This window comes from Adiantum capillus-veneris, chromosome 30 (genome assembly GCF_014529385.1).
Source record: "Adiantum capillus-veneris isolate H3 chromosome 30, ASM1452938v2, whole genome shotgun sequence".
Classification (NCBI taxonomy): domain Eukaryota; kingdom Viridiplantae; phylum Streptophyta; class Polypodiopsida; order Polypodiales; family Pteridaceae; genus Adiantum; species Adiantum capillus-veneris.
In genome coordinates this window covers 56747184-56773674 of record NC_140960.1, presented here as the reverse complement: position 1 = coordinate 56773674, position 26491 = coordinate 56747184, and the positions used below count along the sequence as shown (strand labels likewise).

At 44.3% G+C, this 26491-nt stretch overlaps 1 protein-coding gene across 2 annotated transcripts in view; it reads right to left on the bottom strand.

The window, feature by feature from the left end:
• LOC147418010 (metal tolerance protein A1-like) overlaps positions 1-24267 on the bottom strand; it is a 61530-nt gene extending 37263 nt beyond the window's left edge. The window contains exon 1 of one of the 2 annotated variants that reach the window (XM_086506730.1): positions 24110-24267. The gene's annotated coding sequence lies outside the window, so the exon portion shown is untranslated. The remainder of the gene's footprint in view (positions 1-24109) is intronic. The other variant, XM_086506729.1, reaches the window with a different exon arrangement.
• Between the last annotated feature and the right edge of the window lie 2224 nt (positions 24268-26491).

Here is a 26491-nt window from a genome sequence, read left to right as displayed (position 1 = left end):
TCAAACAATACTCTCCAAAAAAAACTAGTCATGCGCGGATCACGATCACTGACAATCGATCGTGGCATACCATGGTACTTAAACACATTGTACACGAACAAGCGTGCCATCTGATCAGATTTTATCTTCTTCCTAACAGGGATAAAATGGGCCTGCTTGCTGAACCTGCAAATAATGGTCTATATACCATCATTCCCTATTGGCGTTCTTAGAAAATCAAAGATAAAGTCCATAGCAATGCTTTCCCATGGCTTACCCGGAATCGACGGTAGTTGTAGCAGTCCTGGTGCCTTTACCACAACATTCTTCTTGCCCGCCACATGCATAATCTGGAAGTGGAACATAGAAAGAATGTTTGCCCATCGCATATGCTTTTCGGATAACTTTGACTGTGTCAAGAAGTATCGCAAGGTCTGATGATCTGTTTGGACAACAAAATCAGCACCTAAGAGGTAGTGCTTCCAACTAGAAAGCGCATGAATCACAGCCAAGAGCTCTTTCTCATAGACTTGCATAGTCTTCTCTAGCCTTGCAAAATTCGGCTTTCATAATCTACTACCCGTCCATCTTGCATTAGCACTGCTCCGATGCTACTGCCACACGTGTTACAACTGGACCACAAATGATTTCCTGAGATCTGGCAAAACAATTACTGGATCTGAAGTCAACTTTTCCTTTAAGAGAGCTGAAATCTCTTTTTGGGTCCATCTAAAAGCGACCTCTTTCTTTTGCAATGCGTGAAGAGGTGATGCTATCTCTGCAAAATTCCTGATAAACCTTCTATCGTAGGAACACAATCCCAAGAAGCTTTTGACATCATGCACAGTCTTCAAGTCTGGCCATGTCTTAATAGCTTTGACCTTTGCGGGATCCATTCTGACACCATCCTTTGAGACCATGTGGCCAAGAAAGTGGATCTCTTCCAGGAAGAATTCACTTTTCTTAGGATTGACAAGTAGCCTGTGACTGTGCATCTCTTCAAACACAATGGTCAAGTGACGCCTATGTTCCTCTTCATTCTTTGAGTAGACTATCATGTCATCGAAGAATGTTCCAACAAATTGTGGATGCGAGCAGAAAATCCAGTCCATCATTCTGTTGAATGTGGCAGGAGCATTTGTTAGCCCAAACTGCATCACTAGAAACTAATAAAGACCAAATGTCGTTCTAAACGCAGTCTTGTGCACATCCTCTGGCCTTATACGAATTTGATGGTACCCACACTTAAGGTCTATCCTGCTGAAAATTGCAGCACCCTCTAAACAATCGAGAATATCATCAATTCTAGGAATAGGAAACCTATTCTTGATGGTATTCTTATTCAACGCACGGTAATCAATACACATGCGCCATGAGCCATCCTTCTTCTGCACTAGGAGCACTGGGGAGCAAAAGGGTGAAGAACTAGGCTGAATCAGCCCCTTCCCTGATAACTCCTCAACCTGGCCCATAATCTCTTTCTGCTGCGCCCCGCTAACCCTATAGGGAGGTCTATTTGGTGGGCTACACCCTGGCACCAAATCTATCCGATGGTCCTCAGGTCTCTCTGGCGGCAGTTGCGACGGCAATGAATCAGAAAAACAGTCACTAAACTTTTGGGAAAATGCTGACCTTTCTTTATCTAACACAGATAAATTTGACTAATCGTTATCTGAGGCATCACGTGTAAAAATCAAGTACACAGAAAGATGATTCTTTTTTACAAAAGTGATAGCAGAAGCAGATATAGTAGGGACACTCCCTTTGAGCTTTACATCCAAAACATGAGTTTTGCCCCTATGCTGAAGGGTGATCGTCTTGCCGAAGACATCCAGCACGCCATGTACTCTGAACATCCAGGGGATCCCACGTAGCGCATCGCACCCTTCCAATGGCATGATATAGGACTCTTCTGTGTCCACATACGACTGAATATGTAGACGCAACTTTCCAATAATGGAAGTAACACACTCTGAGTGGCCAGGACATGCCAACCCTGCCTCTGATGTGTACCCCATCTCTTCAGCTCTAATGCCCAGCTTCATAGCTAACTCTGGTGAGATAAAGTTGGCTTTGGCACCTGGATCAAAGAAGATGAGTACCATCTGATCTCTAACTTTTACCCATGCCATATTTGGCACCAAACTTGCCATGGGTTTAGGCTTCTTGCCTTTCTCGTCCTCTTTATCCTCTGAGTCAGCTGGTCTTTTCCTATGTGGACAATTGGTAGCAAAGTGACCAGGCTACTCGCATATAAAGCATTTATTTTCAGCCATTAGGACCTTCCTCGAGCAACTTCTTTTCCTCGAGCAACTTGAGTACAAAAGGCTTCCTTTTCTGTTCCTTTACCTGCACTCCAGAAGTCCCGGCTGAATCCTTGTCTATGGCGGCCTTTTTTGACCCTTGTGACGTTTCAGGAGCCGTTTTCACAAAGGGCTTCTTCGCTGAATTTTTATTTTGTTGCCCTCCTTTCTCGTTGTTGGAAACCCACTGTCCTCTCCTTTCAACAGGGCAAGACCAGTGTTAGCAACTTCCATAAGCTAAGTGAGGGTAGCCACTCTGTATGGGTGAGATGGGGATCGAGAAATTCTATGGTTAAGGGCTCTCACACTTGGGATACAAAACTTCGGGGGTATCTCATGAAAAAAGGACCTATGATAATGCTCTACTTGTGTACTTATTATTATCATGAATGCTAGTTTGATTTATAATCTCTAACAGAATTATCGTGTGAGGATGTAAGGGCACGGATTTGTAGTTATGGCATCAATACAAGATCTAAATTACATATGGGATGTTTGTAAGAGGAGGAATTATATCACATTCAAGGAAGAATTTCAAAACGACTCACTTCATGAAGTTCGAATGTTTGTGTCTATAGTAGCTGCGCAACCAAGGAATCGTTCAATATGGTTCAATTCATGAAAATATCCGCATATCACTTTACCTTTCACTTTCCTTTCCTTGTGAGCAGCGGAGAGGGTGTGAGCCACGCACGCCGAAAACGCTAGAGAGAGAGAGAGAGAGAGAGAGAGAGAGAGAGAGAGAGAGAACACAAGTGCTCTGCAAATGATGCTCTCAATACACAATGCATGACTACAAGACCCTAACCATTCTATTTATAGAATGTTAGGTTGAGGTAGGGTAAAATGTGTAGCTGGTGCAAAAAACATAAAAGCCCAAAAATGGCTAAACATGTGTGCACCCAGCCAGGCTCAGAAAATGACCGGCCGGACACGTACTAAAGTGTCCGCCCATGCAGTCTACATGATGTGCGATGGGTGGCCAGCCCGGGACAATCACTAGCCGTACAAAATGGCGAAGCAACGGTGGTGTAACTCTAACAAGCCAGTATCTATTTTGGAGCGAGAATCTCCTCGATCTCTTCCACTTCAGGTGGCTCCTCAGGCTCCCTGTCCACTGGCACCTCACCTTTGAAAGGTTTCAACACTCTGCATTGTGAATCTTCCTAGTATCGGGTAACTTCAGTCTGAAGGATTTATCTTTTCCTAAATCTGGAAAGAAAAAGTCGATCCTTACCCTTTCGTTTCTATAGGCATGCCTTCTCAAACCGTAGAAGCACCCAATCATCTTCCTTCACCTGCGAGTCACGTCGATGCTTGTCCCCTGCCTTCGTATGTCTTGAGATTTCTCAAGAGCCTCGCACACCTTTGCAAAAGTAGTCTCCATATCCTGAACATACTGATATGCTTCCAAAATCTTATCCTTGGTGCTTAGAACAAGTGGAACCTTCTTAGCACCCTCAATGATCTCACATGGCGCCTTTCCCATAGACGTATTCACTCTCTTGTTGCAGGCAAACTCCACCAAGGGCAAAAACTTCTCCCACTGAGCTTTCTGATCAAAGATGTAAGACTTCATCAAGTCCAGAACTACTCAATTTGCAATCTCCGATTGCCCATCTGTTTGCGGGTGGAAAGAGGACGAGAATTGTGACCTAGTGTCAATACTCTCCCAGATTGCCCTCCAGAACAAGCTAGTGAAACGGGGATCTCTATCTAAAATTATAGTATGAGGCATGCCATTAAGTCGAAATATTAAATCTGTCAATGACTGTCGAGATGTCATCGTGCCCACTCTAAGGCTTGGGAAGATCAAAAATAAAATCCATTGCTATACTTTACCAAGGTCGGCTAGGTATAGGTAAAGGTTGCAAAAGACCTGGTGTCTTATGCCCATCAAACTTGACCTTCTAGCATATCAAACAACTGCGAACAAACTCATCCACATCCTTTTTAAGCCTCAGCTAATAGAAAAACCGTTCCACACCTTTCAAGGTGGTCTCTATGCCGCCGTGGCCCGAAAAAGGTGGACAGTGACACTCGGTCAAAACCTTATTCCTCAGTGCTTGTGCAACACACAACAAATTCTTCCGCATCAAATAGCCTTCCTTGAGTGAATAGCCCGCAACTGCTTTCCGACTCTGCAACCGGTCAAAGATGTCTGCAAAATTCGGATCTATGGCATACTGATCTACCATATCCTCAAAGCTGTGATAAAGAACTACCAAAATAGCCAAAACCAATGGCTTACAAGACAGTGCATCCGCCACCACATTCATTTGTCCTTTAACATGCACAATCTATAAGTAAGATTGAGACACAATGTTCGCCCACCAAAAAAATCATGTCCATCAGTCTGTTGAAGGTTGCAGGAGCATTTGTGAGACCAAAAGGCTCGTACAAACCAAAGGACGTCCTGAAGGCGGTCTTGTAAACATCTCCAAGAGCTAATTTGATGATAGCCACTTTTCAAGTCGATTCTACTGAAACAAGTAGAACCCTGTAACCCTCTGGGTGTCGGGAATCTGTTCTTATGGTGATTTTCTTGAGAGCTGTCACAAAATGGTGACGTGGCAGACCACGGACACACACTGCAGTTACACGTGGCAGATTGTACGACAGACAAGTGGCAGCCCGAAAAATGCGACGCAAAATACGCTGGCAGGCTGACGTGGCAAATTGTACGGAAATCCACTTTTTGCGTTGATTGTTGATGACGTGGCAGCGTACAGATCCCCTGAAATTACACTAGCTGTTTTTATAGCAGCTTTTGGACAAATTGCTTTTAAAAGAAAAAAGCTTTTAAGTTTTATTGCTCTTGGGGCTCTGGTTTTGGGCATCCCTTGTATCTATTAAATAGTGGGCAGGGCCTCACTTCTTAGAGCATTTAGATGCAGAGTCTGAGAGTGAGCACCTACCCACTCTCTAACACAGATTAATACAACAAGAAATACCGAAAGGGGCGCTAGTCTTTGGGGCCAATAACTCTTGGCACGGAACTTCGCCGGGCCATGTCGACCTAATTGTGAATTGTGAACCGTTTTAAAGTGAATCTCTGTTGTGTCGCGGTAGAATCTTGACTTTGGATGTCCGAGTTTTTTACAGTGGTATCAAAACACAGAAAGTTTCTTCTTCCACGCAAGATCCGATCCTTTTTGCAACGCACACAGTTTTTGGGAAAAAATTTGCGTGTCCTGACCCCGAACGTATTAGCCACTCCCACCCTTCATACGTCGCGCATCGGGCACACTCCCGCCTTCATCGCTCTATCTTACAAGGCATAAAGCCATAAAGAATCCCAGATTACACATGGGTTCTCGTGAAGAATCTGATAGAGATGACACCTCTCAGTGGGAAGGCAAAGAAAAGTTGAAAATCCTGCACGGGAACTAAAGAAAAGAATGAAGATTTTGGCAAAAAAAAAAATCAGACAAGTTTGCCAGAATGGAGTACAAACGTCAACTACAAATTGCCATATGAGTAAACAGATTGATTAAGTACTCCAAGAACATGAGATTGGCAAGACACATGAAGAATTACCCAATTGATAAGATTTACTCGAGATGGCATGTAGCCATTGCTTCTCCTCTCAGGTCAGGAGGAAAGCCGAAAGGACAGACAAATGCAAAAAAGCAGAACGTGTACTCCCAGAAAGAGATGGATAAGAAAGAAGATGAACCAAAGAACATAAATTTGAGAGTTATAAAGCAGCAGCCGAGTGCAGAAGAAAAGAACAGATGAAAGCAGAACTAATACCACTTTGCGTGGGGCCCAAACCGAATCAGATGAACGAAAAGTACAAAATTTTGCCGCCCTGGGGGCAAAGTGAAGGATCAGGAAGCCCTTAATTTTCTTTGATGGAGGAGCCAAGGCCAACTTGAATTGGCAGCTCGATTTGGAATTATGCCCGACAAGGTGAGGCAGTTCTAGTGGCACCCGGACGGGATGTTGCCATTACACCGATCATTGGCAAACTTCGTTTGCAATGTCAGGGGTGTTTAGGGCACGAGGACTTCTACGTAATGCCCTTGGGAGGTTGTGAAGTCCTCCTAGGAATCTCTTGGTACCACAAGAACAACGCCATGGTTGATTATCGGGGTACGAAAGCGACTTTTGACAAATGCAAGGCAAGAGAGATTGTACTTGATGAAAAATTCAGTTTCTTTACTCGATTTTTCTTGAAAGAATTGAATGATGATTGAAGGTCAAATATATTTGACCACAAAAAGAAACGACAAGATTTTTCTACAATAGAGACTGACTGTTTCTCTAAAGGCGTATAAAGCGAGTTACCTCCTTTATGTCGTGAAGATCCCATGATTGATTCGTGGTAGTACACCACCGAACCGGCCACCTTACAGCGTTAGTCGAGGCCAAAATAAAGAAACAATGAACCAGAACAGATTTCCACATTACGAGGATCGATGATATACACGATAGACTTCAGAATTCTACTTGCCGAATTGATATGAAGAAGTGATTATCATCAGATCTGTATTGCTCCTGGAGACGTCTACAAGACAGCTTTCAGGACGACTTTTTGGATTTTCAGAGAATACCGATTATTTGTGGACACTGAGGAAGCATAAATTGCTTACACATGTGAAAAAGAGCAAGTTTTTCTTGCTTGAGATACATTTCTTGGAACACATCGTCTCAACAGAAAAAGTGTCACGAGGACATGGCAATTGCTAACCTTAGTTGTTGGTTTCTTTCCAATGATTTTTGTTTTATTTTTGAGACCCTCTTTTCGAAGTTGCAAATGGTGGACATTGTATGGCCAATGTGAACGGTAGTTTCACCCGAAGACGAGAAGTGGGTCGACACTGAAATTCGTATAATAAGAGGATGTCTAGGCTCAGTGCAAGATCATGTAGGTCCCCTCGTCGCACCTAGCAAGTTGGTGGATACTAGGAAGTGAACTCAATAAAGGCATAAAGTCAAGGCAGGATCACCAACAGAAAGTATCCGATAGTTGGGCCACATTGCATTTTTGGATGCGGTCCCAATGAGATAGATGGTCAGATGACCAGTGCATAGTCACATGGGGACGGGGACAGGGACGGGTCTCGGGGACGTAGCGGGTCCCGGGGACGGGGACATGGCAAAACAGGGGACGGGAGACGCGACAGGGAACGTGCTCTAAAAAACACTAGTTCTTTGCAAATTTAATACTGAGACAACAGTGAATACGAAGAGCACAAGATTGCAAAGAAAAAGTGGGTTTTGCACTCATATTACATAATACCAAAATATAACAAAGGGTGTGCGGCATGTGCAACACCGTTGGTGTGGTGATCAATCATCAATTATCCTCGCCACAGGGCAAAACATAATGATGTACGAGAGAGAGAGAGAGAGAGAGAGAGAGAGAGAGAGAGAGAGAGAGAGAGATGGCCCATGTGGCATGGATAATGGCCCGCCGCCCATGGGACTCGGGAGCACTTAAAGATTAGAAGGGTAGGCTTGCCAAGGCATTCCCTTGTGTGCCCTTAAATAGCAAACTATTGCCCCCAAAAGTGGCCCTTAGATAGCAAACTATTGCCCCCAAAATTGGCCCAACATTCGTCGGTCCTGCCCCCTGCCCGCATCCCATGCTGCCCCATCACCGAGGACCCGCGTCCCGGGACACATCTCGCCCCTGTCCCTTGTGAGGGACGTCCCTACGTCTCAAATAGGGATCCCGACTATAACCGGCCTGTACAACGTAGAGGGCGGTACTATTTCAATTACTTGTTAACTTTACACAGAGCACTGAGAAGGGAAGAGAACACAGTTGCGTCCAATGACTAGAATGTCACTGCGCACACGAGACCGACACCCTGTAGGCCCCAAAGACTGACGCTTTATTCAAATTAAGGTAGACGATCCGACCACTTAGCACAAGCTTTCACAAAGCTGTCCAAACCTGGCGAGGGCTGAAAACGCAGGTTTTCGACCTGATTTTGGCAACATAACGACGCAAAAACCCAGGTAGGTCAAAAGCACCTGTCTAGGACGGATTCCCTCGCTATCTGGAAGCTTTCTGGTAAGCTGTCACAGAAATTCAGCAGGCTGTAATTCCCTGTTTTTCACTACCAGGTGCCCAAAAGCCTCTACATGCATCCCAAGGCTCTCACGAGGCTCCCCCGGGGTTCCCTTGCAGTTTAGGTGCGAAACCCTAAACCTGCAGAAAAATACAGCAGGCTGTAATTTGCTGTTTCGGATCGTTTTTAGCGGAGCGAACACGCCTGCGCGTGTCCCAAGGGCTCCCGCACACAATGGGACAGTTCCCCTGTGAATTGGACGAGTTTTCACGCGAGAAAACTCTCCGAACTCGCAATCTTTCGCAATGGAACTGTGCGTACCTGTGGGGGATTAGCAATTAGCTAATCCGGTTCCTGTTCAAAAGGCTCTTGCCTTGGCAAATGCGCATAAACCCCAGAACTGTACATGTTCATCTGAGTAGCCCAACTAGTGGGGCATTACCATATGTACCAAAGGGGAGAGAGAGATGCACGAGAGCAAATCATCGTGCTACATGAGACAAAGGAGAAGGCAAGCTTTCCATTAAAGTTGTAGACCTGCACCCACTACTCACACACGCACTATAGGTCACTTATTGAGCAAAAAAAAGCCCCCAGCCTCAAATGGGCGCCTCCTCTTGCTGAGGTGTCCTGCAGGCTCCTCTCCTCCTGCCAAGTGTCCAGTTTGCCCCTTTGAGTTAATTCCCTAGTTCCCACTGACTTATAAAGTTGTAAGTGACTTTCCAAGTGTCCTAGACTTCATTTAGCGCACACAGGCTTCCATACTCATCAGAATTCTGTTGGGTTAAAGGCCTGTGTGCCCAGCTGCCCGTTGTTCAGCCGCCCATGTACAGCCATTCTTTTACTCGTTCATAATAACCATACTCATAACTACACATTGTAGTGTGAGTACCGTCCCGCCACACACTGTGTCTATCTCCTTCTTCGTGCTGGCTCTGTGTGTGTGCGCTCTTTGATCCCAACAAGTGGTATCAGAGCTTGGTAGTGAGAGCATTGAGAGCTTCATCATCATTGTTGAGTGTGCTGAAAATTACTGCTGTTTCATTGCCATTTTTCGGTCTCACGCACGCGCGCATTTCTAAAGAGCAAATGGCTTTTCCGAGCTTGGCATTGGAAGGTTCAGCACTCCGCGAGTATTTTCGTCAGGCGTCCTAAGGTTTAACCCCCCTTTCGGAGCCATTCATGCCATCAGAAATCCCATCCAAGCTACAGACTAGGAGCTACGTTTTTCAGCTCTCTTTGGTAGATTTTTGCTGCTGCAGAGCTTCCATAGCCATTACAGGTACCATTGCTGCAGTGTCTTCCACTTACGTGAGCCCACAGCTCATTTGAGAGTGTGTAGCCTCTTCTTGGAGTGGCCTCATACACAGATAGAGTGGGAGTTTGGCGGCATTGTCTTCTTCCACTACATGTACAGGTACAGGTACAGGTGCAGGTGCAGGTAAAGGTACAAGTTACAGGGAGCTTTGGATACAGGTTTCTTCCGTGGTTACAAAACATGTATTTTGACTGTGGGACAGCCATGTATATGGTTGTGGTTTGAGTGGGAGCTTCTACTTTTCTGGGCAGTTTGTTTATGCGTGTTCTTGAGCTACAGGTTTACATCATCTATGTATGTTGATGGATGTGGATATGGCAGTTTGACAGACACTCTTTATGCATGATATTGTGGAGATTTGGTTCACTTATACATAGAGCGGGTTTGCTCTTGCTTGCAGTGTTGCGGTTTGAGTACGGACAGGTACTTGGTTGACAGTAGAGATTGGACTTCGTTGAGCTTGTGCATTGGTTATATGCTCACTTGGATCCATTTATGCTCACGGATTTGTGTAAGCTTGGTCAGCTTATGTCTCTATTGTGGTTATTCAGACATGGAGTATGTTTATGCCTCTATGACAGCTCATTGTTGATGCATTTTGTGGCACGGTTTGCCTAGGCCAGTTGAGTTACAGGTGTCATAGGTTTATGCATTTGTTTGTGGATTTCTACGTACGTTTTTTGACCATATTATGGGCTGATTTATACTCTATGCGTTTGTTCTTTGATTGAGCAGCAGGTGTTGTCAGATTTGCAGCACTACTTTGTTGTGGCAGTTTGTTGGTTGGTTACAAGTTTCTGATTGTTGCATTCTTGTTGTAATGGGCACTAAAGAGGACACAGTTTTCAATATTGAGAAGTTGGATGGTGCTAACTTTTCATATTGGAAAGATCAGATTTGGGATGTCTTGGTGCAGAAGAAACAGATTCGACCTCTAAAGTTGCAGGGAGTTAAGCCAGAGAACATGGAGAGGGATGATTGGGAGGAGTTGGATGAGATGTGCAAGTCTACCATTAGGCTTTCCCTTTCCAAGTCTGTTTATTACAATGTAAAAGATGCACAGGGTGGAGCTTATGAGCTATGGCAGCGGATTTGCGATATGTATGATAAGCATTCGGCTGCTTCTATGGTGTATTGGATCAAAAAGCTTATTGATTTGCGAATGGAGGAAGGTGTTTCCATGAATGCACATTTGAATGAGTTCAATACAATTTTCAGCCAACTTGCTAAGTAGAAAATTACGTTTGAGGACAAAGTAAAAGCTATGTTTTTACTTGTCACGTTGCCTGAGTCATGGGACACATTTAGGACAGCCATAAGTAATTCGGTTCCTGCGAATGAGTTGACAAGTACTAATGTGGAGTCTAGTCTTCTCACGGAAGAGATTAATCGAAAGAATAATGCAGGTAGTAAGTCTTCTAGTGCAATGGTTGTCAGAGGCAGGACTATGGAGTCTGGACAAGTATAAGTCCAACAGGGGTAAATCTAGAAGCAAGTCCCGTGCAGGCACAAGTAAAAAGGATGTGGAATTTTTTCATTGTGGTAGAAAAGGCCATTTCAAAAAGGATTGCTTCAAGTGGAAAAGGGAAAATGGAGATGGTAAGAAGAAAGACCATGATGCTAAGGACAAGCCTAAGTCCAATGTCAAGATTGAGGAGTTAAATGCAACACGGGGAGAGTGTAGCTCTCAAGATGACCATGTATGTGCTCCGACTAGTGCTACTAGTGAAGAGCTTGGTGATGTGATGCTTGCATCCTATTTTGATGATGCTTTTCTTCTCACTCATGAGAGTAGTATGCCTATGGATTGGGTCATTGACAGTGGTGCTTCTTTTCGAGCACAGGTACTGTCAGGATTGCCGATGGGCGTTCTATGCAGATTCATGGCATTGGGGATATTCATTTGGCTTTGCCAAACTCTACTACATTTGTCTTGCAGCGTGTGCGTCATGTGCTGGCTCTTGCAAAAAGCTTGATTAGTGTGGGTCAGTTGGATTCACTTGGTTTCAATGTATCTTTTGGTGACGGAGGTTGGAAGCTCACTAAGGGCAGCCTTGTTTTGGTTGAAGGTGCTAAGAGGAATACGTTGTATTCTCTTTGTGTAGCTAGTGTGGTTGATCACATTGTGGGGATCACTGAGCAACCTCCTGCTTCTTTATGGCATCAGCGTTTGGGGCATATGTCACTGAAAGGTTTGAAGTTGTTGGCACGTGCGGATTAATTACATTCCCGTTTCAGATTTTGGTGGTTTTGAGTTTTGTGAGCATTGCCTTTATGGTCGACATGCTCGGTCTTCTCATAAGAAGAGTGTTCCACACAGATCTTTGGAAAAGCTAGCTTTGGTGCATAGTGATGTATGTGGGCCGATGCCCAATGCTTCTCTTGGAGGTGCTATGTACTTTGTTACGTTCATTGATGATGCTAGCAGGAAGGTGTGGGCATACCCCATTCGTAAGAAGGATATGGTGTTTGATATATTTAAGCAATGGTTGGCTCTTGTTGAGAACCAATCAGGTTGTAAGTTGAAGTGCTTATGTACGGACAATGGGGGTGAATTTATGTCTCATGCTTTCACTACATTATGTGTTGAGAAGGGTATACGGCGTGAGCTTACTGCTCCCTATACACCTCCTCAAAATGGTGTGGCAGAGCGCATGAACAGGACTATACAGGAGAAAGTCCGTAGTATTCTTTCTATGGCTGGTTTGTCAGATGGATTTTGGGCTGAAGCAGTTGCCACTTCTGTGCATTTGATAAATCGTTCACCTAGTGTTCCTTTGGGCTTCAAAGTGCCTGAAGAGGTATGGACAGGTTTGCCACCTTCGTATGGTCACCTTCGTGTTTTTGGCTGTGAAGCTTATGTACATGTACCTAAGGCAAAACGTAGCAAATTGGATCCAAAGAGCAAGAGATGTATCTTCTTGGGTTATGGTAGCTCTGGTGAGATGGGTTATCGATTGTGGGATCCTATTGATAGGAAGATTGTGCGCGGCCATGATGTTGTTTTTCATGAGGACTCTATGTATAGAGCATCACCGCGAACGGTTGAGGTTCGGCGTGTGATATTTGAGGAGGATGGTCATCAGTATGATGGTCCCATGGCTGCTCGTGGGCAGCCCATTAACCCTCAGGTGGGAGATCATGTAGATGTGGGACAGCCAGATGCACCTCCTGAACAGTTTTTGAGGCGTTCAGAGCGGCGTGCAAGACAGCCTCAGCGTTTTGTGCCTTCTATGGATTATGTATTGTTGACTGATTGCGGAGAGCCATCATGTTATGATAAGGCCATGTCTAGTGTTGACAAGCTCAAGTGGAAGCAGGCTATGCAGTCAGAGATGGATTCGTTGATCCAAAATGATACGTGGGAGCTTACTCCTTTGCCAAAGGGTAAGAAGGCACTACCATGCAAGTGGGTTTACAAGATAAAATTGTGTTCAATGGATGCAAAGCCTAGGTACAAAGCAAGGCTTGTGGCTAAAGGATTCAAGCAACAGAAGGGCATTGATTTTGATGAGATCTTCTCCCCAGTGATGAAGATGTCTACTTTGCGTATGTTGTTTGCTTTGGTAGCTACAGAAGACATGGAGTTGAAGCAAATGGATGTAAAGACAGCTTTCTTACATCCGGACTTGCACGAGGATTTGTACATGGAGCAACCAAGTGGGTTTGTTATTCATGGTTCAAAGAAGATGGTATGCCGGCTTCTTAAGACCTTGTATGGACTGAAGCAATCACCTCGTGAATGGTATCATAAGTTTGATGCGTTCATGAGTTCATTGGGCTATGTACGCAGTTATGAGGACCCATGCCTCTATACTCGCAAGGCTGCAGATGGCAGTCTTATTGTTTTGGTTTTGTATGTGGATGACATGCTAATCGCAGGGAAGTGTATTTCTGATGTGGATGCCTTGAAACATAGGCTACATGAGACCTTTGCCATGAAGGATCTTGGGGATGCCAGTCATATTTTGGGTATGCGGATCACTCGTGATCGTTCTCGCAGGGTGCTCTTTCTTAGTCAGAAAGAGTACATTGATAGGGTGCTTGAGCGTTTTCATATGGAAGGGGGGAAGGCCATTAGTACCCCGTTGCCTCCATATGTAATACTCAGCCATGATGACTGCCCTCAGACAGATTTAGAGACTGCAGAGATGTCTCAGATTCCCTATGCGTCAGCTGTTGGTTCCTTGATGTATGCCATGGTGGCTACGCGTCCAGATCTTGCTCATGCAGTTGGTGTGGTTAGCAGGTACATGTCCAACCCGGGCAAGCGTCATTGGGATGCACTGAGAGGTATTCTCAGATACTTGAGAGGGACTTCAGAGTTGTCCCTATGTTATAGTGAGAAGGATATGTCTGTTTGCGGATATACAGATTCAGACTATGCAGGGGCAGTGGACTCGAGGAAGTCTACTAGTGGCTATGTGTTCACAGTTGCAGGTGGACCGGTTTCGTGGGCATCACGTTTACAACCATGCGTTGCTTTGAGCACTACAGAGGCTGAATATATGGCTGCCACTGAGGCTGCCAAAGAGGCCATATGGCTCTCACGACTAGTGGGAGATCTTGGTATGGCTGGTGATGCTCCGATGCTACATTGTGATAGCCAGAGTGCCATAGCGTTGGCACGGAATCCTGTCTTCCATGCGAAGACAAAGCACATTGAGGTGAGGCATCACTTCATACGAGAGGTGCTAGAGGACAAGCGCATAGAGCTTGTCAAGGTACACACTGACGATAACCCTGCTGATCTACTCACGAAGTCGTTAGCCTCACAGCAGTTTGCACACTGTAGATCGTTGATGGGTATGGCTTGACTTCTTTTGTTGTACTTTGGCCACTTTAAAGGCACACTGCCTTTAAGTGGGAGATTGTTGGGTTAAAGGCATGTGTGCCCGGCTGCCCGTTGTTCAGCCGCCCATGTACAGCCATTCTTTTACTCATTCATAATAACCATACTCATAACTACACATTGTAGTGTGAGTACCGCCCCGCCACACACTGTGTCTATCTCCTTCTTCGTGTTGGCTCTCTGTGTGTGTGCTCTCCGATCCCAACAAATTCAGTGCTAATTGGCCCGACCAGTCCCAGACTGACCGACTCAAACTCCCGATGTGAGAAACCTATTCGGCCAGAGCCGTTTCACACTAGCCATGCAATGTCCACTTGCACCTTTTCAAGGGTTCCGGGGAAAACAAGTAGAAATAAAAATATCTAGTACTTATTTACGAAAGGCAACAGGAAAAATACACCTCCTGGTGACACACCCCACCCTTGAAATAGTGCAAGCGATCTCGCTTGCATGCCAATAATACATGCGAATATCTCCTGATATCACATATATTCTATGATGGGAATCCAAGATATACATGCTTCCGAAAATGTAGCGTTGGACGATTAAACAATCCCACCAACCTGGCTACAACACATATATCAAGCATAGAAGTCTTCTAGTGTACGCTCGAGCACAAACTTCTCTAGCTAGATTCTGTATGGAAAGAGAAGAGCATCATAAACCATGCTCTTGCCTTGCTCCAAAAAGGGTACATCAAGTCACTGTGGGTTCCATCTGAAAGGCTTCAAGATACAATTGCAATAGCTGAGGTGAATCAACCAATTCAGACTCTTCCATCCATTTGGCATCCAACGATGGATAGTTCTTGAACTTCACCAAATAGCGTCTTGCAACCTTTCTTCTATCCTTTCTTTCTTTATGTGCCAATATTTCTTCAGGAACAAGGATTTTATCCAATTCTTCCACTTTGGGTTGTTCCTCATCAAGCATATTCTCTGGCACATCACCAACAAAGGGTCTTAGAAGGCTGACATGAAAAGCATTATGTATTTTCCAGCCTTCTGGTAGCTTCAACCTGTAAGCTACATCGCTGATCTTTTCTGAAATCTGAAAAGGACCATAATATCGCATACTGAGCTTAGGAAACAAACGTTCCTTGCCTTTCCTTTTCCTTAACCTCGCTTTTTCAAAGCGCAAAAGTACCCAATCACCAAGTGAAAATACAAGTTCACGACGGTGATGATCAGCAGCTTTCTTTTGCTTAGCCTGAGTCTTCTCAAGAGCAATCTTTACCTTCCTATATGTTTCATCCATATCTTGGACATACTTGTCTGCCTCAAAAATCTTGTACTTAGTCTGCAAAATGGGGGGAACTTTCTTTCCTCCTTCCACTATCTCAAATGGTGCCTTACCTGTTGACGTATGCACAGTGTTATTGTAAGCATATTCAACCAATGGAAGATGGTGTTCCCAAGTTGCCTTGTGCTCTGACACATAACATTTGAGCAAGTCCAGGACAGTAGAATTTGCCTCTTTTGACTGTCCATCAGTTTGTGGATGAAACGAAGAAGAGAACTTTAGCGTAGTGCCCATGTTCTCAAACAATGCCTTCCAGAAAAGACTCGTCATACATGGATCCTTGTCACTGACAATTGATTGAGGCATCCCGTGATATTTAAAGATATTGCTCATGAATATCTTGACCATGTGTTCTGGCTTTATCTTCTTCCTCACAGGAATGAAATGGGCATGCTTACTGAACCTACAAATGATAGTCCAAACCCCATCATTGCCTGTTTGCGTCCTTGGAAGATCAAAGATAAAGTCCATTGTTATGCTTTCCCATGGCCTATCAAGGATTGGCAATGGCTGCAACAATCCCGATTGGTTGTCTGTCAAATTTGACTTTTTGGCATACTAAGCATGATCTTATAAATGTGTCAACATCTTGACGCAAAGCTGGCCAATAGAAGAATGCCTCAACCCCTTTTACTGTTGCATCAATTCCACGATGCCCAGCATAAGGTGGAGCGTGACTTTCCATCAAAATCTTTGGCCGTAACTGTTTAGTAACGCATAACTTTCCATGCATCATGAGAAAGTCATTCTTAAGCATATAGTGCTCATGATGTTGCCCATCAACAAGCTGGTCATAAATCCTTGCAAAGTCTGAATCTTCAGCATATTGTGTCTTCATTTCGTCTAGTTCACAATGGTAAGGAATTGACACTGCTGAAATTTGAGGCTTTCGTGACAACGCATCAGCCACCACGTTCTTTTCCCCTTGCACATGCACAATCTGAAAATGGAACATTGACAAGATGTTTGCCCATCACATGTGCTTCTCAGACAACTTCGTCTGTGTGAGAAAATATCGCAAGGTTTGATGATCCGTTTGGACAACAAAATCAGCCCCTAGCAAATAGTGTTTCCAACTAGTGAGAGCATGAATTACTGCCAACAATTCTTTCTCATAACCTTGCAAGTTCCTTTCAGTCTTCAAAAGATTTCTACTCTCATATGCGACTACTCGACCATTCTGCATTAGAACTGCACCAAGACTATGGCCACACGCATCACACTGAACCACAAAAGGTTTCGAAAGATCTGGCAAAATGATTACCGGGTCTGAAGTCAGCTTCTCTTTCAAGTGTTTGAGCGCTAAAATTTCTTTGGCTGTCCACTTGAAAGTAACTCCTTTTCCTTGCAGTGCATGGAGTGGAGAAGCAATCTCAGCAAAATTTCGGATGAACCTCCTGTAGTAGGAACATAAGCCTAGAAAGCTTCGAATGTCATGTACGGACTTCAAGTTTGGCCATGACCTAATTGCTTCCACTTTAGCAGGATCCATGCGTACCCCATCCTTTGAAACAATGTGCCCAAGGAAGTGAATCTCTTGCAAAAAGAATTCACTCTTCTTCGCATTAATGAGTAGCCTGTTGTTACGTAACTCATTGAAAACTGCAGTCAAGTGATCCCTATGCTCCTCTTCAAACTTCGAGTAGACAATCATGTCATCAAAGAAGGTACCCACGAAGTTTCTATGTGGTCTAAAAATTTTGTCCATCATTCTATTAAACGTGGCAGGAGCATTTGTGAGACCAAATGGCATGACAAGAAACTCATAAAGACCAAATGTTGTCCTGAACGCAGTCTTATGGACATCTTTTGGCCTAATGCGTATCTGATGGTAACCACTCTTTAGGTCTATTCTTGTAAACAATGACGCTCCCTCAAGCCGATCAAGAATGTCATCTATCCTCGCTATGGGGAACCTGTTCTTGACGGTATTCTTATTCAAAGCGCGATAGTCAATGCATATGCGCAATGAACCATCCTTCTTCTACACTAAGAGTACAGGCGAACAAAAAGGGGATGAACTGGGCTGAATCAGCCCCTTCTCTAAAAGCTCGTTGACCTAACTCATAATCTCTTTCTGTTGGGCTGCACTAACCCTGTATGGTGGTCTATTCGGTGGACTAGAACCTGGTACAAGATCTATAGTATGATCCTCAGGTCTCTCAGGAGGTAACTCCCCTAGCAAAGAGTCTGAAAAACAATCACTGAAACCACTCAAAAAAGTTATCTAAGGTAGACAAATTAGATACAACTTGAGGTACTTCTTTTGCAAAGAATAAGTACGCAGAAAGATGATTCTTTATTACAGATGAAATAGCAGAAGCAGAAACAACTGGAACAGACTCGCCTTTAAGCTTTACATCAAGGACATGAGTCTTTCCTCTATGTACAAGGGTAATCTTTTTGTTGTAGGTACCATAGCATGCAACCTGTAACACCATGGGATACCCAGTAACACATCACAGCCCTCAAGTGGTATAATATGAAATTATTCCGCATCCACATAGCTCTGAATGTGCAGACGAAGCTTTCCCAAAATGGGAGTAACAGGCTCTGAATGACCTGGGCATGCCAAACCTGCATCCCCTGTCATACCCATCTCCTCTGCACGAATGCCCAACTTTGATGCCAATTTTGGTGATATGAAATTTGCACAGGCTCCTGGATCAAAGAAAACAAGCACTGTCTAGTCTCTAACTTTGCCCCAAGCTCTGCACAGCTCCGTGGCATCTGTGTTTGGCTGGTCTCCAACCAAATCTGGAACAAGTCCTGCACTTAGCTTTGGCTTCTTCCCTTTATGGTCTGACTTGTCATCCTTATCCTGTGACTTCTGTGGGCATTCATTTGCAAAATGTCCTTCCTATTCACAAATATAGCATTTCTTGGCCTCCCTAAGAGCTTTCCTTTCTTCAAAAGTTTTGCCCGAAAAATGCCTTTTTTGTCCTTGTCCTCGTCTCGAAGAAGACTTAGACTGCTTCTTGGATGTATCACCTTCTTCAGTGGAGGGCTTCTTTGTGGGAGGCTCAGAAGGCTTTGCTGCAACATTGCCCTTGGCTGAAAACTGTTTGCCCTGGGACCCTTTCTTGTGGCTATTAAATCCATCTGAATCTCCCTTCGACAGATTGCTGGCCACTCTTGCATTCTCTATCAACTGAAACATATTCATGACAGTAGTCTTTGTGCAATAGTCCCTGATTTTCTTGGGCAATCCGCAACAGTACTTCTCAATTTGTTCTGACAATGGCACAAACCTGTAAGAGGTGACTGGCAACAGTGCGGCCCAAAACTGTTTATTGTACTCTTCCAGATTCACACACTGTGTAGCATTCAACTCGTGCCATTCTATCATCACATCCACTTCAAAAGTGTTTGTCAGCCATGCAGACGCAAAAAGCTGTTTGGATTGGACCCACGTTGTTGGGGCTTGACCCTGGTTCAACAATGCGGTCCACCATTGAAGCGCATTCCCTTTCAAGAAAGTGGTAGCCTTGCGTATCTTTGAAGATTCCGTGAAGTTTCCTTCGGCATAAGCTGCATCTAACTGCTGTATGAAGGTCAAAGCCTTCTATTGATCCTCAGTTCCTCTGAAAGTTTCAAACTTCACTTCCTGCCCACCTTCCTTGTAATCCTTAGGTTGACTCAAAGGAGCCACATTATCATAAACAGGAGCCTGTAACAGTGGTGCTCCATGATTGTTCATTCCAACACTCGTATCAACTGTTTTTCCTGTCGTATCTGCATTTTGTACATATGGCTGCGAAAAACCAGCCACACCAAATTGTGTTCCAGGCACTCGAAACTGGCCATAGGCACCCTGAAAACCTGGTGTGGAAGGTCCAGCCATAGCTTGAAACACTGAACCACCTCCAAAATAACCAGGATAAGTAATAGGTAATGGAAGGATCTGACGCATAGCGTGTTCATTACTCCCTTGACCATTCACAAACGGTTCCTGTCCAACTAAAGCAAGTTGCTTTGGATCATTGGATACCGCTAGTTGCTCAACCACATGGGCTTTCCCTCGAGCATCGTGAGTCCTCTGCGCATTGGAAATCTCCTTTTCCTGCAACGGCTCAGTCATGCTCTGTGTAGGAGGCTGAAAACCCTGTGTCGAAGCCTGTAAGAACTCCTGCATCCTTGGGTTGTTAGCCAACTGTTGAAACATGTCCATGCAGCAACGCAGTTGAGTTCTAAACAGCCTGTCAAGAGTTGAAGGAATTTTCTCTGTGCCATGTGAGGAAGATCCCTCTTCAGGTACTTGGTCTCTCTTCTCTGCCATAACGACAAGCTCTGTGTTGCTTTCACCCACAACAATCCACGTTGCACTTTTTGAAGAAAAAGTGACAATCCCATCTATGGAACCATATAACCGGCCTGTACAACGTAGAGGGCGGTACTATTTCAATTACCAGTTAACTTTACACAAAGCACTGAGAAGGGAAGAGAACACAGTTGCATCCAACGACTAGAATGTCCATGCGCACACGATACCGACACCCTGTAGGCCCCAAAGACTGGCACCCCTTTCGGTATTTCTTTATTCAAATTAAGGTAGACGATCCGACCATTAGCACAAGTTTTCACAAAGCTGTCCAAACCTGGCGAGGGCTGAAAACGCAGGTTTTCAACCTGATTTTGGTAGCATAACGGCGCAAAAACCCCTGTAGGTCAAAAGCACCTGTCTAGGATGGATTCCCTCGCTATCTGGAAGCTTTCTGGTGAGCTGTCACAGAAATTCAGCGGGCTGTAATTCCCTGTTTTTCACTGCCGGGTGCCCAAAAGCCTATACACGCATCCCAAGGCTCTCACAAGGCTCCCCCGGGGTTCCCTTGCAGTTTAGGTGCGAAACCCTAAACCTGTAGAAAAACACAGTAGGCTGTAATTCGTTATTTCGGATCGTTTTTAGCGGAGCGAACACGCCTACGCGTGTCCCAAGGACTCCTGCACACAATGGGACAATTCCCCTGTGAATTGGACGAGTTTTCACGCGAGAAAACTCTCCGAACTCGCAATCTTTCGCGATGGAACTGTGCGTACCTATGGGGGATTAGCAATTAGCTAATCCGGTTGCTGTTCAAAAGGGTCTTGCCTTGGCAAACGCGCATAAACCCCCAGAACTGTACATGTTCATCTGAGTAGCCCAAAATAAGGGGTTTTTATATTCAATTTTGGAGAAAATTCCTAAAATAAGGGGTCATTCTATTCATTCAAACATGTTAAAAAAAGGGTTTATTAATTACCCCCCGAACGCACTTAATATAGGGGATACTGAATAGGCACCCCGCGAGAGGAGCTCTGACCTCTTTCTGTCCGGAGTTTGTCCTTTAGGTCATGCCACGTCATCACTTTGTGATAGTAAAGGAATTGTAGAAGAAGAATCGACCGAGCTCTGACACCACTATAATAGGCTTGGACACTCCAAGCCGAGAATCTACCACAACACACGGAAGAAAACTGAAAGAACTAAACAAATCTGAGAGAAATATGACACGGCATGGCGTAGTTCCGCGCCCAGAGAAACTGGCCCCAAAGACTAGGGCCTCTTTTGGTATTTCTTTATTATTATTAATGCTTCACAAAGTACAATATCCGAGGGTCCTCTTCTCAACAGCGCTCCCAAGCTAATCTGCCTGAGATTGAGTAGGCCATGGACCTTCCAAAAACAATATACATGAAAAGCTTGAAGTCTCAAAGCATCTTGGTCCCAAAAGCTAGTGCTAGAGTTGCTAGTGCGATTTGCGAAAATCCGTACAGGTGCCACGTCAACAACGCAAATCGCAGAGGTCACGTCAGCATGTAAGTGCAAAATCCGAGATGTCCGTACAGCAGTGTACGTCATCAGCTCCACGCAATTTTTAATCCTTGTGTCCCTCGGGCCCCGTCGGACAGGGTCCCATAAGTTGGTAGGAGCTCAACTTAAAATAGGCCACTCGACAAAACTTGAAGGTTGGTAAAACTTCTTCTGCATCTTTCCCTAGGATTTGACCCCTCTATATCCGGAGTTCATCCTTTAGGTCATGCCACGTCATCACTTTGTCACAAGTCATATAACTACGTGCAAATATTATCTTGAAAGCTTCCATGTCCTTGGAGCATGCGGTTGTGTCACAATTGAACTCCACCACTGCATAGCATTATCTTTAAGAAATCCAGTTGCTTGAGAAATCTTGGATTCTTGCCCAAAGCATAGATTTTGTTGAATTGTTGTACGAACTGCAATGCTTTCTTCCGAACTTTCACCCCGGAAAAGGTGAAAAATTTGATTGTCGATCATGCCGCCATCTTTGAAATCCTTCGATTGGTTAGGCGCATACCCTGGGTACGGATAGTAAGGGTGTCCATACGGGCTCCAACCATTGTGGGGGAGGTGGGGGTAACGCCAGTGGCAAAGGCACTCGATCAGGGTCAGATGGCTGCGCCATATTCCTAAAAACTCCCCCAATCGGAACAGACGGCTGGGAAGGTTGCCAGTTGGAAGCTCTTGTACTTTCTTGTGCCAGAAGAGGAGGTACCAACTGAGACATCAAAGGAGGTAACATGTAATTCAAAAACTCTCGGAACCCCTGGGCGTCGAGAGATTCTGTTTGTGGGTGTCGTGAAAGAATGTCGCAAAGCTCGTCGAGGAGAAACTACAGATTTGCCTCTTGGGTTCTTTATGGCTTTTTCCCTGTAAGACAGAGCGATGAAGACAGGAGCACATCTGATGTGCAATGGACGAAGGGTGGAAGTGGCTAATAAGTCCGGGGCAGGGACACGAAGGTTCTTTGATAGATAAAATTTCTGTAAAATCTGGAAGCGCCTTCTCACTTTGTCTGTTCTTGAAGGACCTGTATGCTTTCAAATAAGCACACGCCTGAAACTCCGATACCACTGTAACAGGACGGGGCACCACGTGCCAACTGAAAAGAACAGACTTTAGACGTATCAAAACAACTGAACTGAAAGAAATGCACAACACATGAGATGAGGAGTGGTAGAGTTCCACCCCGAGAGAGCACTGGAATCTCGGTGCCCCTTTCGGTATTTCCTTACATTGCTTCAACAAGGTACAATCCCTGTGGCTCTGCTCTGCTTCTCCCATTGGGTAGAATCCCAGAGTAAGAGCCCAGGCCTTTCATAGTACCCGAAGCAAGCCGGTATGGCAGAAATTATATGGTCTAACTTACCCTTGTCGTAGAGATTGACTACGAGCCAACTACTTAGACGATCTCTCTCTCATCTTGGAGAAATCTACCTATTACCGAGACACCATCTGGTGGTGGTCTATGCAATCTATCGGTGACAGTTAGAGAATATGATAGCTTATTTAGCACAAGCCATTGACTCTGGCTTCCCTTGTTACGGAGGAGTTTTGCCATGCAAATTTCTCCGTTCAACCTGCTTGGAGAGAATATCATAGCTTATTTTAGCACAAGCGGTTGACTCTGGCTTCCCTTGTTACGGAGGAGTTTTGCCATGCAAACTTCTCCGTTCAATCTGCTTGGAGTTTTTGTGGATCAGCCACAAGGCCACTTTTGGTTGTGGCTTCTTCCTCTTTCCTCGAGATGAATGACAACATTTTTTTCTTTTCTTTTTCGACGCACCAGAGGGTCCACAGGGGGAGGTGCTTATCCCTTCCAAATACTAGCCACGAAACATGGTCAGGCAAGGGCCGTGTACGATCGGGCAAGAGCCACGCATAGGCATCACCATGGCCACCTAATTGATACACCACGTGCTGGAAACGATAGAGAGAACTCGTAGCGACCAGCTAGGAACCTCCTCCAGGAGTGACCCACCGCAAGAGGAGGATGCACTCGAGTGTCCAAGGGCAAGAGCCATAGCAACGTGAACACCAAGAAAGCACAAGGTGTCTCTTTAGAGGTGACCCAACGGGGGATTTGAACCCACATCCCGTAGGTTGAGAGGCCAAAGCTTAGACCAACTCTTTGGGGACGAATGACAACATATCTTCATCGGCAGGATTGGAGATGAAGCAAACAGGAATACCGGCAATGCTATGGTTGACATTATGATATGGACATGCAACGTTGAAAATGAAACAAAAGGCATACTTGGCAATGCTAAGGTCGACATTACGATATGGGCATGCAATCCTATTTCCTGATGATGAAATCATATGATGTTGTCCATTTTAAATTTCACTTTGGCTTGATTGTGATCAGTATGGACGAGATACTGATGATGAAATCATTCCGTTTTAATTTTCCCTTTGGCTTGATTCATCATGAAGAGGACATGCTACAATGGTGTGGAGCGGGGGTTTAACTCCTTACGACAGCATAAAACTCTGTCTGTTGAAGAGAGAGAGAGAGAGAGAGAGGGGTACCTGAATTCCGCCTGTTCACGTTTGTATACGAAAACAGGCGTGTTGCACGCGCAAATCGAATGTGCGAAGCCCTGAGGAAATATCAGCTCGTGTACGGAGGAAATTATTTTTCCTTTGTCGCGAAGACTTAACGTTCTGCTTCTAACCAGACATAGGCTTTTCTGTTTTTGGATCAAAACAACACCCAATTTTTAAAAAAACTTAACTACATAGGTGGGCAAAACGTTTTCTTGAATTTCTTTAATGAATATAATACTAGATACCCACTTTTGAATGAAATGGAGAGATAGAGGCGATCGCAACACTTAGGGGAGGGAGCTGCCAGACGGAGTGGGCTAGGGAGGTGTGATGACGGTGGAAAACGAAGAGCTAGGTTAGCATGGCGTGAGGAGGGGAGGAGGGATGGGTTCGCGTTGGCAGCACCTCGCCTGCATTTTTTTATTGACAAGGCAGGATGGGAGCAGAGTCCACCGTCATCTGAGTGGTTAGCTCAGTTCAGTTTGAATCATCTATGCAAGCACCCAAGTTCGACAGGTCGGTTGGAAGAGTCGTTGATTAACAGTTGCTAGACGAACAGGAATCTCTTGAGGATCTCAATAGATTCTAGGTAATGTAGAGTGAGAATAGAGCCAATAGAGCGAATAGTGATTGCAAGACACTCGGGATGATTTTTCAATTTAGCGATTGACACGCTTTAGTGAAAGAAGGGAGTTAGTGAGGTAAATTATTGATTTAACATCAAAAATCAATAGTTCGCATCAATGTTTTATACCTACTTCAAATCCTACAATGCCATGTGGATACCCTCAATAGGATAGAATTCTAAAATCCTTCTTAGGCTACCCACTTAATCAATAGTTCACATTAATAAGTACTTCAAATCCCACAATGCCATGTGGATACACTCAATGGGATAGAATTCTAGAATCCTTCTTAGGCTACCCACCAAATCAATAGTTCGCATCAATGTTTTACACCTACTTCAAATCCTACAATGCCATGTTGATACCCTCAATGGGATAGAATTCTAAAATCCTTCTTAGGCTACCCACTTAATCAATAGTTCGCATCAATGTTTTACACCTACTTCAGATCCTACAATGCCATGTGGATACACTCAATGGGATAGAATTCTAAAATCCTTCTTAGGCTACCAACTTGATCAATAGTTCACATTAATAACTTGCACTACTTTTAAATCAATAGTTCACATCACTAAGTAGCATCTTATAATAAAATAAAATCAATAGTTCACATCATTAAATGGAGGTGAGTGGATACTCTCTATAGAAAAGCACAAAATGTTTGAAGAATGGAAGCAAGCACTACTAGATGTTGGCTACTCATAAAGTGCTAAATATGAGCTTCCAGATGTTAAGCGTAACCTAGCCTTCCTTACTCCTCTATGTACCCTTTTGTATCGTTGGGTCCCTCAAGGCACTAACCATGCTTGAGGCTTAATGTACATTTTTTTCTGAGTTAATACAAAACTTCCACTCACAATTGTGAGTATGGCAAAAAGAAAAAATTCATTAATTGGAAGATGCCCTCAATATTTCACATCACTAACTCGCATTATTGGCATCTTATAGAATAAAATCCATTAATTGAAAGATGCCCTCCGGTCTGCCTTCATATTTGACCTCATAGCCTCGATACTGTCTCACCACTCTTTCTCCTTCTACATATTTTTACAAGTTTCACTTAATAGAAAATGATTTTGTAATTGTATTGAATTGTGTAAAATTACATGTGTCTATTACATAACTTTCATGCATTTGAACATTGCATGAAATAAAGTTGTATAATTTTGAGTTGCATCATGAGTAGGGTTGTATCCATGTCTTTTTAATGGGAATCTTGAACGATCCCTTGGCCCTAGAAGAAAGGGAAAAGAAAAGGGCATATTTTGCTTTGAAAAGGTGGAAAGAGAGGGGGGGGGGGGGGACGAAGTAAGCATGGAGAGGTGGAGGCAGGCTAGGACAGTGTTAGAAAAAAATTGGGGTCTAGTGTATTTTAATTGACTGAAATTGTAAAATCTTGGTTAAAGTTTGAGCTTGCCTTTAAGAGAACAAGGAAATTTACACAAGTTTTGTGTGACTATCGGTAGAAGCTTCAAATTTTCACCTAGAAATTGGGAGGGGAAAGTAGCCAACCCCTACATGCCCCAACGTTTTTGGCAATTGAGATCCATTTTTTAGTGCTTAACATGTACTTTGTCGCAAATTACCTCGCAAAAAAGGGCAGTTATGTCCTAAAATAGTGAAGCGACTCATCTCCAAAGCCTGCACAGCCAACTCAAATTCTAGTTTTAGCATCTTGTATTGATACAATCAGTTTACTTATGAAGAGCTACAATCTTTTGGCCTCTAAAGGCCTTAG